General features: G+C 34.5%; 1 pseudogene; it reads left to right on the forward strand.

Moving 5' to 3' along the window:
• Positions 1-4,021: 4,021 nt before the first annotated feature.
• LOC114166675 (putative UDP-rhamnose:rhamnosyltransferase 1 pseudogene) lies at positions 4,022-5,716 on the forward strand (annotated as a pseudogene).
• The last annotated feature ends 1,587 nt before the right edge of the window (positions 5,717-7,303 follow it).

A 7,303-nucleotide genomic window follows, 5' to 3' on the forward strand; every position in this document is an offset into this window, starting at 1 on the left:
TGGGGTATTAGAGAAATATTTAAGTAGTATCATTTGGAAAGCAGCTAAGGAGTTATGAGGTATTTTCAGAGAACAAGAGATTATATGCTCACATATAGGGACTCAAATCAGTAAGAGATCATTAGGTATTTTGACTCATATTTTTCAGGATGCTATAAGGCATCAAATAAGAAATATGGTTGAGGAATTTTTTCATAGGGTTGCGCATTGTGAAAGAATTGAAAGACTACTTAAGTTATACTATCACAACAAATCAGTTGTATTGTATTTTAACAACAATAAGGTACATAATGTATAGTTTTCAATAGAACAATAAGGAACAAACTCCATGATGGCAAATCCTCTTACTAAGGGACTTCCACCTAAGGTCTTTCATGAGCATGTTGCTCATATGGGTGTTTTGTTGTTTGAGGAGTCTTTGGTTTAGTGGGAATTAGTCCTTTTTATGCGTTTTGTGTTCTATAATTGATTTTATGCATGCATGCATTGTCTTTGGACATTGGATATTATTCAGAAATTACACTCTATATATTAAGGTTATTATATTTATCTCATTGAGATAAAGTAAGGACCAATTGAAAATAGACGTGTACAAGCCACCTTCACGTAATTTTCATGCTACACATTTCATGATGAGTCCATGTCATTTGGTTCTGTCAGCATTAGTGATTATTGTCAAGTTTAGTTGCGATTAACGCAATGAAAACTGTTTTTGTTCTATATGCAGATGTAATCAATGGACATGATCTTTTGAGTATGCTCAATGCATATAATGACAATTTTGAGCTCATAAAGTCTAACACATTTATAAGGATTTATAAGGATATGTATATATTTGTGATCAATGGGAGATTGTTAGGGCCATTATATATTATTAGCCAAATATTAAAGTAATCTAATTAATTAAATCTATGATTAAATATGTAAATACCAATAATATTCTAGTTCGATGAAAGAAACAAATTAGAAATATTGAAATTAAGTAAGTAAATAGATGAGGTTACATAAAGCATCATGGTCACAGTACATATTATTCATATTTCTTTCTCTACCTCCGCTTAGAAGAAAAAATAAAGAAAAAACTTTTAGATACCATAGAGTTGGAAGATCACATAACAATCTTTCATATTATTCCCAATAATCAAGTACGATTTTACATTCTATTATTCGAAGTATTGAAAACTGTTAAATTACTATGAGTTTATTGCTCTTTTAATGTTATCATAATCTAAAAGATGTATATATACTCGTCCCAGATAATAAATATAATATAACTTTTAAATCCATGCGATTGATTCTCAAGTACATATAGCTGCTAATTAGAATCGATGAGTTGGAGTGGGAGATCACATATGTTGGATTTCAAGGACCATGTGTCATTATTTAAGACCATTACCCACCAGTGCAGGAAGGGCCTTTGGCAGCGGTTGTTTATCATATTCTGCACCGGTTCGCGAACCGAAGCATATTGGGGCGAGGCCAAAAGAGCACAGCTAGTTATCTATAACATATTAATATGCCTCGGTTCAGACGAACCCGAGGCCATAGAGCCCACCTTTTGGCCTCGGTTTTCTGTGCCACCCGAGGCCATATGAGCTGCTTTTTTTTTTTTAAATTCGAAACCCTTTTGGTGGTTTCGGCAGTGTTTTTCGAAACCCTTTTCGGCAGTGTTTTGCAGGTCTACGGTGGCCATGGTGGTGCGCGGAACAAGCTTTGCGGAGGCGTGAAGGGTGAACACTGCTGGAGGATGGCCGCGCCGCTGCTGGTTCGTGAAGTTGCTGCCATGGCTACTGCAGTTGCGTTCGTGAATGGCGCAGGCATGGAGGTTCTGCTCACGGTGGTTTCCGGCGAGAAAAAGATGGTGCGTTGCAGTTCGTGGTGCAGATCTCGCTGATGGTGGCGCGGTGGTGCGGTGGCTGCCGGCTCGCGTAGAAGTGGAAGGAGGCTCGAACAGTGGTGCGGCGCAGATGCGACTGTGAATGGAGATGGTGTTGCGAACAGGTGCAGGGACGTTGGTTGAAGATGATGGAAGCTTGCAGGTTGCAGGTGCGTGGTTCAAACTGCTGGAGGTTGTTCTATGGTAGCAATGGAAGGCTGTTCTGGTTGTTGCTGCCGCTGGTTTTGCTCCTGCAGAGAGAAATGGAGGAGAGAAATGGAGGAGCTGCGCGCGCGAGGAAGAAAGGGGCTGCAGTTTTGACCTAATTAAACACTATGGCCTCGGTTCAATTTAGAACCGAGGCATATACCACCTTTTGCCTCGGGTCCCCACCACCCGAGGCCTAAAACCACTTTTGGCACCGGCTATTCTCACAACCGAGGCCTATAAGTCAAAACGAGAATGGCATTTTTGAAATTTTGGGCATCCTTTTTGGCTTCGGGCCTTCTTAACCGAGGCCTAACAGGGCTTTTGGCTTCGGGTTTTTTACAACCGAGGCCTATCACTGGTTTTGGCTTCGGGTTGTAGGGGAACCGAGGCATAAAAGTTGCCAATAATTGCAAAATTGCCACCGCGCCATTATAGGCTTCGGTTCCTGGCCAACCGAGACCTATAAGGCGAGGTAGAAATCCTATTCTGCACTAGTGACCTTCAACTGTGGTCCAAGGTTGACAAGAGAGGCACTAATGAACAGAAAAAAAAAAAAAAAAAAAAGCTTACAATGTTACCATTTAGTTCTCCAAAACGTTTAAATTTTGAAGTCCATATGTTTTCAATCTTTTTAATGTATTTGAACCTATTCCATTAATGTAATATTAACTTTAATATATTTTTTACTTTATTTTGTTTTATTGAATTTTTTTTCCAAAATATTATTATTATTATTATTATTATTATTACAATCCAATCCTAATTCAAACTCATTCTTAATAAATTAATTAAAACAAACATGATATGAATTAAAATAATTACACCAAAACTTCAATCAAAAATAAGATTCAGATTTTGAAAATTTGGCAAACAAAAGCTTCAAAATTAAAAAATTTTAAGAGCGACTTTTGAATTTAAAATAGATTAAATAGAAATGAAAAAATGATAATATTTTGGATTAAAGAGTAAGAAAAATGTACAAAGCATTTAAGCAAAGATAATAACATTTAAATCCAAGTTATTAAAACCTCTCTTGAATGCTTCAGTTTTCAATATTATATGTTCCTGTTAAACATAATTAACTTCTTTTAAAAATGGAAAGATTTTAGCTTATGGGAATGTTACATGCATGTTTCAATGTCACTATTTTAGTCTTATGAGAATGTTACATGTGTGTGTTTCAAAGTCACGTGTGAAATTAGGATTAAAAACATCAAAAGGAATCGAAACTCTGTTAAATAAAAGAAAAATACATTTAGGATGAGAACAAAATTTGTAAGTTGAAGAGGTCAAAAAATACCGTGGTTCTTAACAATATAATGGAGATAAGAAATGAATCCGTTAAGTATGATAAATAAATTTGTTTTGGTAGGTAGTGTTGAAATTCATTTTTATTTTGACCAAAATTTCATACAATAATCGAATATAGATAGGATTATAAAAAATACCTAATTCTTTTTTAATTAGATAATATATATATATATATATATATATATATATATATATATATATATTTCTGTTTTTATTATAATATATAGGAAAATGATTTTTTAACTATTAAATTATGACAACTTTTTTTATAATTTTAGGTGACATTTTTTAAGTAATTTTTTGTTTTTTTATTTTTTTATTCTTTTTAATATTTTAAAATCATTTAAAAAATGTGAGAAAATTATCAAAATTTATTAATCAAAATTTTAAAACCCATGATTGATATTTTCGCCTGCCAATTAGAATCGATGAGATGAAGTGAGTGGGAATCACATATGTTGATTATGTGTCACTATTTAAGACCATTATCTTCAAATGTGGTCCAAGATCGACAAGAGAGAGAGGCACTAATGAACAGAAAAAGAAAAAAAAGGCTTACCATGAATATTAATAAGTATTCAAAACTCATTTAAAGTTGATATTTTCTATATATAGGAGGATAAATAACCATTCATGATAAAGAAGCCACACGTTCATGCTTAAACACACGCATATCCATGGCGGAGCAGCGCGAGAAGCTTCGCATTGTGGTGTTTCCATGGCTAGCATTTGGTCACATAGGTCCATTTTTTGAGCTTGCAAAACTCATAGCTCAAAAGGGTCACAAAATATCTTTCATTTCCACACCTAGAAATATCCATCGCCTACCCAAAGTGCCTGAAAACTTGCAACCTATGGTGGATCTCATACAACTGTCACTGCCCCGTGTTGACAAGCTCCCAGAAAATGCAGAGGCCACAGTGGACATTCCTCACCACCTCATTCCACACCTCAAGCAGGCTTTTGATGGTCTTTAACAACCTTTGACCATGTTTCTTGAGAGATGCAAACCCCATTGGATAATATACGACTTTGCACCCTATTGGTTGCCTCCAATATGTTCTCAGCTAGGAATCCCCTGCATCTCATTCTCTACTTCTTGTGCATCTATTCTGTATTCTTTTACAACATTTATGAGAAGAAAAACAAGGGAGTCTCCGCGGGGCAAATATATTGAACATTGTGACAGAAATGAATCGGGGGTTTCAGACGTGTTTCGAACCCAAATAACTTTTGATGCTGCTCAACTTATTGCTTCAAGAAGCTGCATGGAGATGGAAGGTGAGACTCTCAACTTGTGTAAAAGTGCATATAGTAAACCAGTGATGCCAGTTGGGTTATTGCCACTTTCAGTAAAGTTCAGTGAAGACAGCAATGATGAAAACTGGGATACCATCCTTAAATGGTTAGACAAACAGGAAAAAGGGTCAGTGGTTTATGTAGCTTTTGGAAGTGAAGTGAGACTAAGTGATGAAGACTTTACTGAAATTACAAAGGGAATAGAAATGTCTGGTTTTCCATTTTTCTGGGTTCTGAAAAGGCAAAACACCTCTAACGTTGAGTTGCAGGATCTGGTTGTGAATAACTCAGGAAAGGGATTGGTGTGGAGAACATGGGCACCACAGATGAGGATTTTAGCACACAAGTCTGTTGGGGGGTTTCTGACTCACTGTGGTTGGAGTTCAGTGATTGAGGGTCTTCAAGTTGGGTGTCCACTTGTTATGTTGCCCTTCCAATATGATCAATTTATAGTTGCTAGGATTATGGAGGAGAAAAGGGTAGGCGTCAAAGTACAGAGAAGTGAGAATGATGAGAAATTCACCAGGGAATCCTTGGCCAATGCATTGAAAGCAGTGATGTTGGAAAAAACTTACAAAAGTGAAGCAAAGGAGATGAGTAAGATAGTTGGGGACAAAGAACTGCACCAAAAGTATATAGATGACTTTGTTGAATATATGGAAATCCATAAACCTGTCTTAAAGGATTAACCTTTCTGCCATTCTATTATATCAGACAAAATAAGTCGCTTTATGCTGGACTATATCTTTCTGTATCTCAGTAATCTCAGCCTATGCCATCCCAGATTTAAATTTGTTTTATCATTGAGGACAATCACTTGTTGGAAGAAACAAGTGGTTTGGCGTTGTGTTTTTCTTGTCATATATCGTCAGCAAGGATGTGCAAAGTTTATGTTGTGGTTTATTATCTGTAATTGATGCATAAGTTTTAAGGTTGTTTGTTATTATATGTAATTAATGCATAAGTTTTAAGTTTCTTTGTGTGTGATTTTCCACTATAAACATTTTGGAATGAGTTTGAGGAAACTGATTTCTAACAGTAAACAATAATATATATTATCACATGAAAATATTGGTCTACTAGCCACAAAGCAAAGAAACTAAAGCAGGTAAGGTTTTCTCAATCAATATAAACAGCAATAGCCAATTTCAATCAGGTAAAAAAAAGAAAAAAACAAAAGACATGGAGATTTTTGGAGCCAGATATGGCGCATTCAATAGTCTATATATCTCATAATAATTGTTCTTATACTGTATCTTCAGATTTCCCAACACACTTGCAAGGACACGTCCTTGTCGTGCCACACTAGACCACATGTTTCTAGTTATATTTCGCAGATATCTTAACTGTGAAATTTAGCGGTGTTTTTCTTGGCTCATAGTGTTTATTATTGTTCTGTCATTTCACAGTGGGGACTTGTGTCGAAATTGGAGCAATGTCTTGTTTGTGTAGTACTTCAAAAAATTTCAGACGAGTACCTATAATGTAGAGACTTGCTCTAGTCATCTATAACATATTAATATGCTCACATGCACATTTATTACCAACTAAACATATTACAATCAGTATTTCTTGTAAAAGTTTACTTATACAAATTTGGATTTGTTTTAGGTTTTTTTTTCTCTGTTATTCTTTTCCGCTTCTAGAATGCATTCATCAAAAACTGAATTTAATATTTTAAAATATATTTTAAAAAGTTGCAAACATCATACAGGGATGTATACAACTTTTGATGTGGCTATTTAATAGAAAAGAAAAGTTTTTAAAATGTGAAGCCCTACAGGTAAGTAATCAACCATGTTTAGATAAAAGTGAATGATAACAATATATATCTAGTTATAAATTTTGAAAAATGGTGTATAAATTGACAGTTCTATTATTTTATACAACCATTTTACTGTTTTATTAATTTTGTACTAAATAAAGTTATTATGAAATAAAATTATTATAATTGGTTTTCTCATTACAAAGTATTCAAACTATCTTTTTCGTACATTTTTCTTGATGACATTGATGAAAAGGAACCCAGAGAGGGCTAAACTCGAAACAAAATGGGTCATAGCATTTATTAAAAAAATCATAAAACCTTAATTTCTTTGAAGAAGAGACATGTTTCTACTGTACCCTAGGAAGAGTACGCATATAAACATAAAATGTCGATTTGAAATTAACCTCAAATAATAGAAACGGGGTTGAAAGTTTCACATTAACTAAAGATAAGGCTAATTTAGAGTATATAGTGGGTGCAAACCTCAACAACTTACAAGTTGATTTTTTAAGATTGAGTTAAACTTAAAAATCACTTTTTAATATAATATCAAAGTCATGAGTTAGAGCCTATCCTAAGGAAATTTGATGTTTGTTATGTTTATCGTTTCATTTGCTATCGAGCCACTATTACACTATTCATTAATCCCTAATCCCACACACGAGATATATATGTCTCGGCGTGATGGGAGGTGTTGGAAGTCTCACATTGACTAGGGATAAAGTCAATTTAGAGTATATAATTGGATGCAAACCTCACCTTACAAATCAATTTTGTAGGGTTGAGATAGGCTTAAAATCTACTTCTTAATAGAAACAACAACACAACTTTCAACTTTT

Source organism: Vigna unguiculata, chromosome 10 (assembly GCF_037176805.1).
Source record: "Vigna unguiculata cultivar grain cowpea cultivar isolate G323 ecotype 2 chromosome 10, ASM3717680v1, whole genome shotgun sequence".
NCBI lineage: Eukaryota > Viridiplantae > Streptophyta > Magnoliopsida > Fabales > Fabaceae > Vigna > Vigna unguiculata.